This window comes from Pleurodeles waltl, chromosome 1_2, assembly GCF_031143425.1.
Source record: "Pleurodeles waltl isolate 20211129_DDA chromosome 1_2, aPleWal1.hap1.20221129, whole genome shotgun sequence".
NCBI lineage: Eukaryota > Metazoa > Chordata > Amphibia > Caudata > Salamandridae > Pleurodeles > Pleurodeles waltl.
The window spans coordinates 1,310,333,049-1,310,351,182 of record NC_090437.1 but is presented as its reverse complement, the minus strand read 5'-3'; positions in this window follow the sequence as shown (position 1 = coordinate 1,310,351,182).

Sequence of the window (18,134 nt, the reverse complement as noted above, 5' to 3'; positions counted from 1 at the left end):
CAGCCTGGGATGCCTTGTGGTGGCCCACTGCCCTCGGAAGGACTCCTGCCCCTTCCGAACATGCCCGCAACCTTGGCTTCATCCTGGACTCAGCACTCTCAATTAACCTGTCTCCTCCGCCTGCTTCCACACCATGCGCATGCTCCGGAAAATCTTCAAATGGATCCCAACCAAATCCAGAAGAAAAGTCACACTGCACCCTCGTCAGCAGCCTCCTAGACTATGGCAACGCACCCAACGCCGGAACCACCGCCAAGGTACGGAAAAGACTGCAATGCATCCAGAATGCCTACTCCCATCACATCAAGAACGTCCCCAGACACAGCCGCACCTCCACCCTGGCCCCTTATAGACAAAAGCATAACATTCAAGATTCTCACGCACGCCTACAAAGCCCTTCAAGACGTTAGACCAGAATACCTCAACCGAAGACTCCACTTCTACATGCCCACCAGACAGCTCCGCTCTTTCACGAACCTATTGTAATACCCAGTCAAGCCAAAGAATGCCCTGACTTGGGTCTGGGTTGTTGGACCTACCCAGTCCAGAATTGTCTGGATCTTGGCTTTAAGTGGTTGAACTTGGCCTCTACCCACAAGGTGACCCAAGTATACAACATGGCCCTGTACTTGTTTTCCTTGATAGTGATGCCTGCACTTGTTACAGCCTTTAGGACCTTCCCAAGGTGGATCAGGTGATCCTGCCAGGTAGAACTAAAGACAGCAATATCACCAAGATATGCTGCACTAAAGTCTTCTAACCCAGCAAGGACTTTATTCACCAACCTTTGGAAGGTGGCCGGGGAATTAGTCAATCCAAAGGGCATACCAGTAAACTGATAATGCCCATCAGGAGTGGAGAATGCTGACTTCTTTGCTACAGGGATCAGACCTATCTGCCAGTGCCCTGATGTAAGAACAAAAGTACTGAGATATTTGGCTGCCCCTAATCTGTCAATTAGTCCATCAGCCCTAAGAACTGAGTGATTATCTATTTTGGTCACACTATTTAGGCATCTGTAATCCGCACAAAACATCATTTCTTTTGTTCTGCCCTGGGAATGAGGCTTGTGGACTAAAAAAAATTGGGCGGGCAGAGATGCTCTCACAGTGCTCAATGACTCCCAATTCCAGCATCTTGCTGACTTCAGCTTTGATGCTCTCTTTGACGTGATCAGACTGTCTGTAGATTTTATTTTTGACAGGTAAGCTGTCCCCAGTGTCCAAATCATGTGTACACCAGGAAGTCTGACCAGGGTTCAAAGAGCAGAGCTCAGCATACTGCACCAAGACTTGCTTGCAGTCAGTCTGTTGTTGGTCAGTGGGGGCGTCTGAAAAGACCACTCCTTTCACTGAGACATCGTTTGAGTTGCAGGAGAGGAGATAAGGGAGAGGTTCACTCTCAGCTTCCTGTCCCTCATCCGTAACCATGAGCATGGTCATCTAAGCTCTGGCGTGATAGGGTTTAAGGCGATTGACATGGATAACCTTTTGGCGTACCTGCAACAGCCGAAGTCCATGAGATAGGTGACTTCCCCTTTTGGTTCTAGGATAAGCTATGGATCACTCCACATGTCTTGGATGGCCTGGGGAGCCACAGGCTCCAAAACCCACATCTTCTGCCCTGGTTGGAAACCTGCTCCCTTCTGTGGCACTTCCCTATAAGCAAAAAGCAGGCATGGAAGTAAGACATCCCATCTCCTTCTGAGGTTTTCAGGGAGTCCACCAATCATACCTTTCAATGTCTTGTTGAAGCTCTCAACACGGGCGTTGGTTTGTGGGGGATATGCAGTAGTGAACTTATAGGTCACACTACATTCAGCCCACATGTGTTTTAGGTAGCTAGACATGGTGTTAGTACCTCTGTCAGACACCACCTCCTTTGGTAAGACCCATACTCTGGTAAAGATACCAATAAGGGGCCTTTGGGTGGCCACCTGTCTTGCCACTGGCTTGACAAGTGGCACAGGAGTAACAAAAATCCTTCACCTTCTGGGACATACCTGGCCGTTAGAAGTGGTTCACCAACCTACTCCATGTTTAGCCTGGCCAAGATGCCGTGCTAGGGGGATATCATGAGCCAAAATGAGGAGAAACTCTAACTTGTTGAGGCACTACCACACTCCTAGTGGCGCCTGGCTTGAGCTCTCTGGACCTGTGGAAGCCACTGATATCTCCGTTTTCCTGATCAGCAGCTTGCTGTCTGAGGCCTTCAAGAGTGGGACAGGTCCTCTGTCCCTGGCATAGATCTTCCCTAGAGAGTCTCCATGGGCCCAAGAGCTCTGATGTGTACGGCCCAAGCTCTCGGAACTCAGTTTCCTCTGGGGCTGTTAGGTCTTCTTCCTGAGGAGAGGGTACCTCATCTGGCATATATCTAGAAGCTGGTTTCCTAGTAGGTTGAGGCATTATCCGAGGCTCCAATTCTACTTTTTCACTATGGGCTTTGCTTTGTGCTCTTGTTTTCACACACACACCCACTCGGGTATACCCAGCATAGCTTTATGGGTCTTCATTTCGACCTCAGCCCATGCTGAGGACACTAAATTACTGCCTAGCAGACATGGTACAGGGATTGCAGGACATACCACCACCTTCTTATGGCCAGTAACCCCTCCCCATTCTAAGGATCCATCACCATGGGATGTACATTTGCCTGATTATCAGCACTGAGGACTGCATATGTCTCACCAGTCAAGTATTGGTCTGAGGACACCAGTTGCTCAGTTATCATGATGACACTGGCACTAGTGTCTCTCACTGTTTCAACCCTAACACCATTAATATGCGACTGTTGTCTGTATCTCTCCAAATTACTGGGCCAGACAGCAAGGGCAGCTACATCTACCCTACCTTCTGAGACATGAGTTGCCTCAGTTGGCTCACTGACATTGTCAGGGCCTTCCTGGAATCCCAGCTGGAGACTTACCGCTGCATTTACTGCAGTTGCACTAGAGGCATTCTTTCTGTGGGGACAGGTAAGGTCCCCAGTTTTGTGTCCAAGAGCCTTGCTGTAATGGCACCAACACTTTTTGGAATCCCAGTTTTAACCCTTGTACCCACCCTTGGATTGTGAAGAGTCTCGGGGGCTCACCCTCCTGTGCAAGTTTTTGAGGGCCTTTAGAAGACTCTTTGCTTTTATCTTTTTCTGATTACCCTCCTTCCCTTGGGGGGCTTTTTGGCCTCCTTCTTGTGGCCTCTCCCCACCAGTGGAAGTTTTGGTCATTGAACTACAAAAAAGAGGTGGTTGTGCTTCCAAGTTCACACAGCCTAGGTATACATACAATTGCTGGGGAAGATTATGGCCCTCATTATGAACATGGCAGCAATCACCGCTGACCGCCGTGGTGATGGTGAACAGAAGACCGCAAGTGGCGGTGAACAGCATACCGCCGTATAATGATGAGAAAAAAGTCAAACCTCCAAAAATCCTGCAACCTCCACCCACTGCCAGGGCCTATGATGGCGGAAAGGCTGTACACCTCAAATGGACAAATTGGCAAGTTTAAAACCCACACACCTGACACACATCCACAACACTATAAAACACTCACAAACACACCCCAACAATCCTTTGCAACGCCAATTGCACGAATGAGACTGACAACACTACACACATACACTGAACACAACATAACAAACGTCACACACATTAAATACACCACCAAAACCCATACACTCCCCAAACACCATCACAAGCCACAAACACACAACAGCACCCTCACCAATACAACCATAACACCAAACCCACAACACACACCATGGCACCCCCTAAGTACCCCCGCTTGACTGGTAGGGAGCTAAGGACCAAGGGAAGACGAAATACTTAAGGTCAAGCCACAATTATTCGGGGCACAGGTGCAGCAGACAACCATCGGCAGGAAGATGGAGTTATGGCAGACGATTTTCAACAAGGTTAACGCAGTGGGAAACCATCCACGCACAAGGGACGACATCCGTAAGAGATGGAATGACCTGCGCAGGAAGGTGAGGTCCATGGCATTCAGGCACAGTGCGAAAAAGCACTTTAACATATTGCCATTACTCGCATACAGGCTGGTTGTCATCTATGTACTGATCCAGTGTCAAACACACTCACCTATGAGCCATCCTCTGTCCCCTTGCAGTTGTCCCATCAAGTGTGGGACACTGCTGTTTCTCAGGACAAAGTAATCATGGACTAATCCTGGGAATCTGGCATTGACATGTGATATATACTGGTCAGCAGTACACACCAATTGTAAGTTCATGGAATGGAAGTTTTTTTGATTGCTGTACACCTGTTCTGTAGGTGTTGGACGAATGCATCCAGGAATTTGGACAGGATGAGGCTAAACATTGGCTGTGAGAACCCTGCACCCATGCCCACTGCCAGCAGAAATGAGCCCATAGCCAAAAAATGGAGTACAGAGAGCACTTGCACTTCAGTAGGGATGGCATGCTGATTCCGATTAGCCGGACTCAGTACAGGATCCAGTAAAGCACATAGGTCATGGATTGTTGCACGATTGATTCTGTAGGTGACAATGATGTGGCGTTCATCCATGGGTTCCAAACCAACAAGAGGTCTGTACACAGATGGGGCACTCCCTCGCCACATGGGTCTATACCTATGGGGGAGGAAAGAACACTATGAGGGGCACACGTTCACGTGCAACACATGTTATTACTGTATCAATGGATGTGTAAAACATAGGTTACACACACACACAGACGCTATGTATTATGTACAACGTCAGGCACATGTGTGCAGAGTCAAGTCTGTTTTAATGGCATCCCAGTGCGGACACATTTCCTAAGATGGGTGCATGTGAGGATCAGACACTCATGTAAGCAAGCGACTAGGGTTGGAGACTTGAAAGCCCTGAATGGGGCCCGTGGCCAGGACATGTTTACATGGTGGTAGCAAGATGGCAGCCTTCTACCATCCGGGTTTGAGGGAGTGAAAGTGACATCATTCCGCTGGCGGTAATCGTCATAGCGGAAGACGGTTTTCACTGCCGTGCACTCAATCACTGGATTACATGATTGTCAATGGGGAACCTGGGCCTATGATGATTGTCGCCGGCGGTGACGGTGCACACTGTCGCAGAACGTACGCTATGTCGTCAAACCCTTGACACTTGACTCCTGATTCCCGTGCAGGGCAGTACTCCACTGAGTGTGCTGCTGTGTCCTGACTCTGGTCCCTGAAATGGGACGCCAATGGGACCCGGCCTTCAACACAGAGGAGCTCTAGAAGCTGGTGGATGGGGTCCTACCCCTGTATTCCAAGTTGTATGGGCGACCAGAGGTGCAGGTGAGTTGGCGGCTGTCTTCCTTGGATGTGTGTGATGATGGCGGATGCCTGTATGAATGTGTGTTTGATTTGTAACTGCACAGCCGCAGATTGTGTGGCATGTACTGTTTGTGAGTTGGTAACATAACTTTTTATAATGTCCGTTCCATAGGGGACGACATGTCATCTGTATTAGGAGCACACATACTGATGTCTGTTTTTTTGCTCTGTGTGTCCCATGCAGGTCTGGGCTTTGCTTTGTGCTCTTGTTTTCACACACACACCCACTCGGGTATACCCAGCATAGCTTTATGGGTCTTCATTTCGACCTCAGCCCATGCTGAGGACAATAAATTACTGCCTAGCAGACATGGTACAGGGATTGCAGGACATACCACCACCTTCTTATGGCAAGTAACCCCTCCCTATTCTAAGGATCCATCGCCATGGGATGTACATTTGCCTGATTATAAGCACTGAGGACTGCATATGTCTCACCAGTCAAGTATTGGTCTGAGGACACCAGTTGCTCAGTTATCATGACGACACTGGCACCAGTGTCTCTCACTGTTTCAACCCTAACACCATTAATATGCGACTGTTGTCGGTATCTCTCCAAATTACTGGGCCAGACAGCAAGGGCAGCTACATCTACCCTACCTTCTGAGACATGAGTTGCCTCAGTTGGCTCACTGACATTGTCAGGGCCTTCCTGGAATCCCAGCTGGAGACTTACCACTGCATTTACTGCAGTTGCACTAGAGGCATCATTCTTTCTGTGGGGACAGGTAAGGTCCCCAGTTTTGTGTCCAAGAGCCTTGCTGTAATGGCACCAACACTCTTTGGAATCCCAGTTTTAACCTTTGTACCCACCCTTGGATTGTGAAGAGTCTCGGGGGCTCACCCTCCTGTGCAGGTTTTTGAGGGCCTTTAGAAGACTCTTTGCTTTTATCTTTTTCTGATTACCCTCTTTCCCTTGGGGGGCTTTTTGGCCTCCTTCTTGTGGCCTCCCCCCACCAGTGGAAGTTTTGGTCATTGAACTACAAAAAAGAGGTGGTTGTGCTTCCAAGTTCACACAGCCTAGGTATACATACAATTGCTGGGGAAGATTATGGCCCTCATTATGAACATGGCAGCAATCACCGCTGACCGCCGTGGTGATGGAGAACAGAAGACCGCAAGTGGCGGTGAACAGCATACCGCCGTATAATGATGAGAAAAAAGTCAAACCTCCAAAAATCCTGCAACCTCCACCCACTGCCAGGGCCTATGATGGCGGAAAGGCTGTACACCTCAAATGGACAAATTGGCAAGTTTAAAACCCACACACCTGACACACATCCACAACACTATAAAACACTCACAAACACACCCCAACAATCCTTTGCAACGCCAATTGCACGAATGAGACTGACAACACTACACACATACACTGAACACAACATAACAAACGTCACACACATTAAATACACCACCAAAACCCATACACTCCCCAAACACCATCACAAGCCACAAACACACAACAGCACCCTCACCAATACAACCATAACACCACACCCACAACACACACCATGGCACCCACTAAGTACCCCCGCTTCACTGGTAGGGAGCTAAGGACCAAGGGAGGACGAAATACTTAAGGTCAAGCCACAATTATTCGGGGCACAGGTGCAGCAGACAACCATCGCCAGGAACATGGAGTTATGGCCGACGATTTTCAACAAGGTCAACGCAGTGGGAAACCATCCACGCACAAGGGACGACATCCGTAAGAGATGGAATGACCTGCGCGGGAAGGTGAGGTCCATGGCATTCAGGCACAACATAACGGTACAGAAGACTGGTAGAGGACCTCCACCTACACACCCGACTTCACCGACTGGGAGGAGAACTTACTGGCCATCGTGCACCTAGAGGGCCCCACTGGACTCACTGGAGCACTGGACTCGGGTAAGTCAACTACAATTTCTCCATATCCACCACACCTGTAATGCATGTACCACCCCACCCCTCCCACTACCATCAGGACCACATCCCCAGCCAGGCTACAACACCCACATCCAGTCACCCTGCATGCCCACAAACCCACTAACAGGCCCCCATCCCTCTCCCTGTGCACAGTCACCTACCCCTGCAAGGATTCACAATGGCACTACAGTATCCACAATGCACATACCCCCCCCCCCCACAGAAAATGAAAGGTTAATTCCATGAAAGGACCCTGCATGGCACGACAGGGGAATAAAAGCACAAAATAGGGCAGAGCTGTGCATCCATTTCCAAATTAGTACATGTAACCTACATGTCCATTCCCTCCCACAGGCACCACCTCCCATGCCAACCGGACGTAAAGGCCAAGGAGTGCCAGCGCCCCACACGGAGACAGAGGCCCCACTCAGGAGACTTGAGAGGGATGTATGGAAAGTGAGGAATACCCCAGCCCGTCAGACAGTCCTGGAATGTCTCACTCCGGCAGCCCCACCCAGGATACCACTGACAGCCCTACCACCCAGCAACCACCATCAGTTGTAGCCAAACGACCACAAACCAGTTTCTCCCGGTCACAGACTGGTGGACCACATGTACAGAGGCCAGAGTCTCCACCCACCACCAGGCAGGATGATGATGGCCCCAGTGCAAGTGGGACTGCCAGACCTGTGCAGGGGACATAGGCTCAGGGGGCAAGGGCCAATGGGATGGCATCAGTGGCCCAGGGGGCAGCCAAAGGATGGATGCTTCAGCCCAGGAGGTGATCTCAGAGGTCCTGGGAGCATACCACCATACTCAGGACAGGATGGGACATATCCTGGCCACCCTGGAGCAGAATCAAAGGCTGCAGATAGCAAGCCACCAAGAGGCCATGGAGCAATGGAAACAACTCAATGCTACCATGGCCACCATTGCAGGGGTGCTGCAGCACCACTACCCTGGCCAGCCTGAGACCTCCACCCACCTGCAAGCCCCTACCACTAGCCAGGACACTGCCGTGCCATCTACATCTGCAGGAGCTACTGGACTGGTGGCACTGCCAGAGGGCACACAGGAGACCAGCACCCCTAGCCCTGCAGCCCGGCTCCAGTCACTCAAACGTGCCCTCAGGCCCAGAAATGGCACTGGAGAACTGCCAAGACCAAGGCCCCTGCTAAGAAGTGGCTCTGCCCTGAACTGTCTCCCATGTGTGCCTCTGTGCTACCTTGTTGAACTGCCACTACCAACACACCATCTACCAACGGACAAATGGACCAATACCCACTACCACCAACAGCTGAGCCCATACACCACAGTATGGATGTGCACCAAGAGCCCACTCCATATCACTGTACTGCGATATAACACATTTGTGATACTTAATAAAAACACATCTGCACCAAATTGTATCTCCTCTGTCATTATGAGTTTACAATTGCGAGTGTGTATGCATTAGCTAGTCAATTTAATATTCACACCTTTCTTGCAGGAGGGGATCCCACGCACTGTAGTGTCTGAAGTAAGTCACAATGTACACAGTTTTGGGTTTCCTGGCACATGCCACTTCAGTCTTCAGTTAGCAGTGTCAATGACTACAGACACCACATCACCAATCAGATGAGTCAGACTGACACCATGCAGTGAAGACAACAGCATCAGTGAACAGTACCTCGTGGTCACTGGAAGTATAGACGGATCAGCTGGTTCCTGGAGTTGATATCTTCCCCCTCACCATTACTCTCATCCCCTCTGAAATGTTTGCAGTTCTGGTTGGACAGCACCCTCCTCCTCTAGAAGGGGGATAGCTTTCCTCACAGCCAAGTTGTGCAGCATTCAGTAGGTCACCACTATTCTACACACCTTCTCAGGGACATAGCACAGGGATCCCCCAGAGAGATGGAGGCAACAAAACCTAGCCTTCAGGAGACCTATAGTGCACTCAATCACCCTCCTAGTATGTCCATGGGCCTCATTATAATTCCTCTCTGCATCTGTCCTGGGATTCCTGACAGGTGTCAGGAGCCATTACAAGTTGGGGTAGCCAGAATCACCTGCAAAATTGGGCGAAAAAGCACTTTAACATATTGCCATTACTCGCATACAGGCTGGTTGTCATCTATGTACTGATCCAGTGTCAAACACACTCACCTATGAGCCATCCTCTGTCCCCTTGCAGTTGTCCCATCAAGTGTGGGACACTGCTGTTTCTCAGGACAAAGGAATCATGGACTGATCCTGGGAATCTGGCATTGACATGTGATATATACTGGTCAGCAGTACACACCAATTGTAAGTTCATGGAATGGAAGTTTTTTCGATTGCTGTACACCTGTTCTGTAGGTGTTGGACGAATGCATCAAGGAATTTGGACAGGATGAGGCTAAACATTGGCTGTCAGAACCCTGCACCCATGCCCACTGCCAGCTGAAATGAGCCCATAGCCAAAAAATGGAGTACAGAGAGCACTTGCACTTCAGTAGGGATGGCATGCTGATTCCGATTAGCCGGACTCAGTACAGGATCCAGTAAAGCACATAGGTCATGGATTGTTGCACGATTGATTCTGTAGGTGACAATGATGTGGCGTTCATCCATGGGTTCCAAACCAACAAGAGGTCTGTACACAGATGGGGCACTCCCTCGCCACATGGGTCTATACCTACGGGGGAGGAAAGAACACTATGAGGGGCACACGTTCACGTGCAACACATGTTATTACTGTATCAATGGATGTGTAAAACATAGGTTACACACACACACAGACGCTATGTATTATGTACAACGTCAGGCACATGTGTGCAGAGTCAAGTCTGTTTTAATGGCATCCCAGTGCGGACACATTTCCTAAGATGGGTGCATGTGAGGATCAGACACTCATGTAAGCAAGCGACTAAGGTTGGAGACTTGAAAGCCCTGAATGGGGCCCGTGGCCAGGATATGTTTACATGGTGGTAGCAAGATGGCAGCCTTCTACCATCCGGGTTTGAGGGAGTGAAAGTGACATCATTCCGCTGGCGGTAATCGTCATAGCGGAAGACGGTGTTCACTGCCGTGCACTCAATCACTGGATTACATTGTTGTCAATGGGGAACCTGGGCCTATGATGATTGTCGCCGGCGGTGACGGTGCACACTGTCGCAGAACGTACGCTATGTCGTCAAACCCTTGACACTTGACTCCTGATTCCCGTGCAGGGCAGTACTCCACTGAGTGTGCTGCTGTGTCCTGACTCTGGTCCCTGAAATGGGGCGCCAATGGGATCCGGCCTTCAAAACAGAGGAGCTCTAGAAGCTGGTGGATGGGGTCCTACCCCTGTATTCCAAGTTGTATGGGCGACCAGAGGTGCAGGTGAGTTGGCGACTGTCTTCCTTGGATGTGTGTGATGATGGCGGATGCCTGTATGAGTGTGTGTTTGATTTGTAACTGCACAGCCGCAGATTGTGTGGCATGTACTGTTTGTGAGTTGGTAACATAACTTTTTATAATGTCCGTTCCATAGGGGACGACATGTCATCTGTATTAGGAGCACACATACTGATGTTTGTTTTTTTTGCTCTGTGTGTCCCATGCAGGTCTGGGCTTTGCTTTGTGCTCTTGTTTTCACACACACACCCACTCGGGTATTCCCAGCATAGCTTTATGGGTCTTCATTTCGACCTCAGCCCATGCTGAGGACAATAAATTACTGCCTTGCAGACATGGTACAGGGATTGCAGGACATACCACCACCTTCTTATGGCAAGTAACCCCTCCCCATTCTAAGGATCCATCGCCATGGGATGTACATTTGCCTGATTATCAGCACTGAGGACTGCATATGTCTCACCAGTCAAGTATTGGTCTGAGGACACCAGTTGCTCAGTTATCATGACGACACTGGCACCAGTGTCTCTCACTGTTTCAACCCTAACACCATTAATATGCAACTGTTGTCTGTATCTCTCCAAATTACTGGGCCAGACAGCAAGGGCAGCTACATCTACCCTACCTTCTGAGATATGAGTTGCCTCAGTTGGCTCACTGACATTGTCAGGGCCTTCCTGGAATCCCAGCTGGAGACTTACCACTGCATTTACTGCAGTTGCACTAGAGGCATCATTCTTTCTGTGGGGACAGGTAAGGTCCCCAGTTTTGTGTCCAAGAGCCTTGCTGTAATGGCACCAACACTTTTTGGAATCCCAGTTTTAACCTTTGTACCCACCCTTGGATTGTGAAGAGTCTCGGGGGCTCACCCTCCTGTGCAGGTTTTTGAGGGCCTTTAGAAGACTCTTTGCTTTTATCTTTTTCTGATTACCCTCTTTCCCTTGGGGGGCTTTTTGGCCTCCTTCTTGTGGCCTCCCCCCACCAGTGGAAGTTTTGGTCATTGAACTACAAAAAAGAGGTGGTTGTGCTTCCAAGTTCACACAGCCTAGGTATACATACAATTGCTGGGGAAGATTATGGCCCTCATTATGAACATGGCAGCAATCACCGCTGACCGCCGTGGTGATGGTGAACAGAAGACCGCAAGTGGCGGTGAACAGCATACCGCCGTATAATGATGAGAAAAAAGTCAAACCTCCAAAAATCCTGCAACCTCCACCCACTGCCAGGGCCTATGATGGCGGAAAGGCTGTACACCTCAAATGGACAAATTGGCAAGTTTAAAACCCACACACCTGACACACATCCACAACACTATAAAACACTCACAAACATACCCCAACAATCCTTTGCAACGCCACTTGCACGAATGAGACTGACAACACTACACGCATACACTGAACACAACATAACAAACGTCACACACATTAAATACACCACCAAAACCCATACACTCCCCAAACACCATCACAAGCCAAAAACACACAACAGCACCCTCACCAATACAACCATAACACCAAACCCACAACACACACCATGGCACCCCCTAAGTACCCCCGCTTGACTGGTAGGGAGCTAAGGACCAAGGGAGGACGAAATACTTAAGGTCAAGCCACAATTATTCGGGGCACAGGTGCAGCAGACAACCATCGGCAGGAAGATGGAGTTATGGCAGACGATTTTCAACAAGGTTAACGCAGTGGGAAACCATCCATGCACAAGGGACGACATCCGTAAGAGATGGAATGACCTGCGCGGGAAGGTGAGGTCCATGGCATTCAGGCACAGTGCGAAAAAGCACTTTAACATATTGCCATTACTCGCATACAGGCTGGTTGTCATCTATGTACTGATCCAGTGTCAAACACACTCACCTATGAGCCATCCTCTGTCCCCTTGCAGTTGTCCCATCAAGTGTGGGACACTGCTGTTTCTCAGGACAAAGTAATCATGGACTAATCCTGGGAATCTGGCATTGACATGTGATATATACTGGTCAGCAGTACACACCAATTGTAAGTTCATGGAATGGAAGTTTTTTCGATTGCTGTACACCTGTTCTGTAGGTGTTGGACGAATGCATCCAGGAATTTGGACAGGATGAGGCTAAACATTGGCTGTGAGAACCCTGCACCCATGCCCACTGCCAGCAGAAATGAGCCCATAGCCAAAAAATGGAGTACAGAGAGCACTTGCACTTCAGTAGGGATGGCATGCTGATTCCGATTAGCCGGACTCAGTACAGGATCCAGTAAAGCACATAGGTCATGGATTGTTGCACGATTGATTCTGTAGGTGACAATGATGTGGCGTTCATCCATGGGTTCCAAACCAACAAGAGGTCTGTACACAGATGGGGCACTCCCTCGCCACATGGGTCTATACCTATGGGGGAGGAAAGAACACTATGAGGGGCACACGTTCACGTGCAACACATGTTATTACTGTATCAATGGATGTGTAAAACATAGGTTACACACACACACAGACGCTATGTATTATGTACGTCAGGCACATGTGTGCAGAGTCAAGTCTGTTTTAATGGCATCCCAGTGCGGACACATTTCCTAAGATGGGTGCATGTGAGGATCAGACACTCATGTAAGCAAGCGACTAGGGTCGGAGACTTGAAAGCCCTGAATGGGGCCCGTGGCCAGGATATGTTTACATGGTGGTAGCAAGATGGCAGCCTTCTACCATCCGGGTGTGAGGGAGTGAAAGTGACATCATTCCGCTGGCGGTAATCGTCATAGCGGAAGACGGTGTTCACTGCCGTGCACTCAATCACTGGATTACATGGTTGTCAATGGGGAACCTGGGCCTATGATGATTGTCGCCGGCGGTGACGGTGCACACTGTCGCAGAACGTACGCTATGTCGTCAAACCCTTGACACTTGACTCCTGATTCCCGTGCAGGGCAGTACTCCACTGAGTGTGCTGCTGTGTCCTGACTCTGGTCCCTGAAATGGGGCGCCAATGGGACCCGCCCTTCAACACAGACGAGCTCTAGAAGCTGGTGGATGGGGTCCTACCCCTGTATTCCAAGTTGTATGGGCGACCAGAGGTGCAGGTGAGTTGGCGGCTGTCTTCCTTGGATGTGTGTGATGATGGCGGATGCCTGTATGAATGTGTGTTTGATTTGTAACTACACAGCCGCAGATTGTGTGGCATGTACTGTTTGTGAGTTGGTAACATAACTTTTTATAATGTCCGTTCCATAGGGGACGACATGTCATCTGTATTAGGAGCACACATACTGATGTCTGTTTTTTTGCTCTGTGTGTCCCATGCAGGTCTGGGCTTTGCTTTGTGCTCTTGTTTTCACACACACACCCACTCGGGTATACCCAGCATAGCTTTATGGGTCTTCATTTCGACCTCAGCCCATGCTGAGGACAATAAATTACTGCCTAGCAGACATGGTACAGGGATTGCAGGACATACCACCACCTTCTTATGGCAAGTAACCCCTCCCCATTCTAAGGATCCATCGCCATGGGATGTACATTTGCCTGATTATCAGCACTGAGGACTGCATATGTCTCACCAGTCAAGTATTGGTCTGAGGACACCAGTTGCTCAGTTATCATGACGACACTGGCACCAGTGTCTCTCACTGTTTCAACCCTAACACCATTAATATGCGACTGTTGTCTGTATCTCTCCAAATTACTGGGCCAGACAGCAAAGGCAGCTACATCTACCCTACCTTCTGAGACATGAGTTGCCTCAGTTGGCTCACTGACATTGTCAGGGCCTTCCTGGAATCCCAGCTGGAGACTTACCACTGCATTTACTGCAGTTGCACTAGAGGCATCATTCTTTCTGTGGGGACAGGTAAGGTCCCCAGTTTTGTGTCCAAGAGCCTTGCTGTAATGGCACCAACACTCTTTGGAATCCCAGTTTTAACCTTTGTACCCACCCTTGGATTGTGAAGAGTCTCGGGGGCTCACCCTCCTGTGCAGGTTTTTGAGGGCCTTTAGAAGACTCTTTGCTTTTATCTTTTTCTGATTACCCTCTTTCCCTTGGGGGGCTTTTTGGCCTCCTTCTTGTGGCTTCCCCCCACCAGTGGAAGTTTTGGTCAATGAACTACAAAAAAGAGGTGGTTGTGCTTCCAAGTTCACACAGCCTAGGTATACATACAATTGCTGGGGAAGATTATGGCCCTCATTATGAACATGGCAGCAATCACCGCTGACCGCCGTGGTGATGGTGAACAGAAGACCGCAAGTGGCGGTGAACAGCATACCGCCGTATAATGATGAGAAAAAAGTCAAACCTCCAAAAATCCTGCAACCTCCACCCACTGCCAGGGCCTATGATGGCGGAAAGGCTGTACACCTCAAATGGACAAATTGGCAAGTTTAAAACCCACACACCTGACACACATCCACAACACTATAAAACACTCACAAACACACCCCAACAATCCTTTGCAACGCCAATTGCACGAATGAGACTGACAACACTACACACATACACTGAACACAACATAACAAACGTCACACACATTAAATACACCACCAAAACCCATACACTCCCCAAACACCATCACAAGCCACAAACACACAACAGCACCCTCACCAATACAACCATAACACCACACCCACAACACACACCATGGCACCCACTAAGTACCCCCGCTTCACTGGTAGGGAGCTAAGGACCAAGGGAGGACGAAATACTTAAGGTCAAGCCACAATTATTCGGGGCACAGGTGCAGCAGACAACCATCGCCAGGAACATGGAGTTATGGCCGACGATTTTCAACAAGGTCAACGCAGTGGGAAACCATCCACGCACAAGGGACGACATCCGTAAGAGATGGAATGACCTGCGCGGGAAGGTGAGGTCCATGGCATTCAGGCACAACATAACGGTACAGAAGACTGGTAGAGGACCTCCACCTACACACCCGACTTCACCGACTGGGAGGAGAACTTACTGGCCATCGTGCACCTAGAGGGCCCCACTGGACTCACTGGAGCACTGGACTCGGGTAAGTCAACTACAATTTCTCCATATCCACCACACCTGTAATGCATGTACCACCCACCCCTCCCACTACCATCAGGACCACATCCCCAGCCAGGCTACAACACCCACATCCAGTCACCCTGCATGCCCACAAACCCACTAACAGGCCCCCATCCCTCTCCCTCTGCACAGTCACCTACCCCTGCAAGGATTCACAATGGCACTACAGTATCCACAATGCACATCTCCTCCCCCCCACACAGAAAATGAAAGGTTAATTCCATGAAAGGACCCTGCATGGCACGACAGGGGAATAAAAGCACAAAATAGGGCAGAGCTGTGCATCCATTTCCAAATTAGTACATGTAACATACATGTCCATTCCCTCCCACAGGCACCACCTCCCATGCCAACCGGACGTAGAGGCCAAGGAGTGCCAGCGCCCCACACGGAGACAGAGGCCCCACTCAGGAGACTTGAGAGGGATGTATGGAAAGTGAGGAATACCCCAGCCCGTCAGACAGTCCTGGACTGTCTCACTCCGGCAGCCCCACCCAGGATACCACTGACAGCCCTACCACCCAGCAACCACCATCAGTTGTAGCCAAACGACCACAAACCAGTTTCTCCCGGTCACAGACTGGTGGACCACATGTACAGAGGCCAGAGTCTCCACCCACCACCAGGCAGGATGATGATGGCCCCAGTGCAAGTGGGACTGCCAGACCTGTGCAGGGGACATAGGCTCAGGGGGCAAGGGCCAATGGGATGGCATCAGTGGCACAGGGGGCAGCCAAAGGATGGATGCTTCAGCCCAGAAGGTGATCTCAGAGGTCCTGGGAGCATACCACCATACTCAGGACAGGATGGGACATATCCTGGCCACCCTGGAGCAGAATCAAAGGCTGCAGATAGCAAGCCACCAAGAGGCCATGGAGCAATGGAAACAACTCAATGCTACCATGGCCACCATTGCAGGGGTGCTGCAGCACCACTACCCTGGCCAGCCTGAGACCTCCACCCACCTGCAAGCCCCTACCACTAGCCAGGACACTGCCGTGCCATCTACATCTGCAGGAGCTACTGGACTGGTGGCACTGCCAGAGGGCACACAGGAGACCAGCACCCCTAGCCCTGCAGCCCGGCTCCAGTCACTCAAACGTGCCCTCAGGCCCAGAAATGGCACTGGAACAACTGCCAAGACCAAGGCCCCTGCTAAGAAGTGGCTCTGCCCTGAACTGTCTCCCATGTGTGCCTCTGTGCTACCTTGTTGAACTGCCACTACCAACACACCATCTACCAACGGACAAATGGACCAATACCCACTGCCACCAACAGCTGAGCCCATACACCACAGTATGGATGTGCACCAAGAGCCCACTCCATATCACTGTACTGCGATATAACACATTTGTGATACTTAATAAAAACACATCTGCACCAAATTGTATCTCCTCTGTCATTATGAGTTTACAATTGCGAGTGTGTATGCATTAGCTAGTCAATTTAATATTCACACCTTTCTTGCAGGAGGGGATCCCACGCACTGTAGTGTCTGATGTAAGTCACAATGTACACAATTTTGGGTTTCCTGGCACATGCCACTTCAGTCTTCAGTTAGCAGTGTCAATGACTACAGACACCACATCACCAATCAGATGAGTCAGACTGACACCATGCAGTGAAGACAACAGCATCAGTGAACAGTACCTCGTGGTCACTGGAAGTATAGGCGGATCAGCTGGTTCCTGGAGTTGATATCTTCCCCCTCACCATTACTCTCATCCCCTCTCAAATGTTTGCAGGTCTGGTTGGACAGCACCCTCCTCCTCTAGAAGGGGGATAGCTTTCCTCACAGCCAAGTTGTGCAGCATTCAGTAGGTCACCACTATTCTACACACCTTCTCAGGGACATAGCACAGGGATCCCCCAGAGAGATGGAGGCAACAAAACCTAGCCTTCAGGAGACCTATAGTGCACTCAATCACCCTCCTAGTATGTCCATGGGCCTCATTATAATTCCTCTCTGCATCTGTCCTGGGATTCCTGACAGGTGTCAGGAGCCATTACAAGTTGGGGTAGCCAGAATCACCTGCAAAATTGGGCGAAAAAGCACTTTAACATATTGCCATTACTCGCATACAGGCTGGTTGTCATCTATGTACTGATCCAGTGTCAAACACACTCACCTATGAGCCATCCTCTGTCCCCTTGCAGTTGTCCCATCAAGTGCGGGACACTGCTGTTTCTCAGGACAAAGGAATCATGGACTGATCCTGGGAATCTGGCATTGACATGTGATATATACTGGTCAGCAGTACACACCAATTGTAAGTTCATGGAATGGAAGTTTTTTCGATTGCTGTACACCTGTTCTGTAGGTGTTGGACGAATGCATCAAGGAATTTGGACAGGATGAGGCTAAACATTGGCTGTGAGAACCCTGCACCCATGCCCACTGCCAGCTGAAATGAGCCCATAGCCAAAAAATGGAGTACAGAGAGCACTTGCACTTCAGTAGGGATGGCATGCTGATTCCGATTAGCCAGAC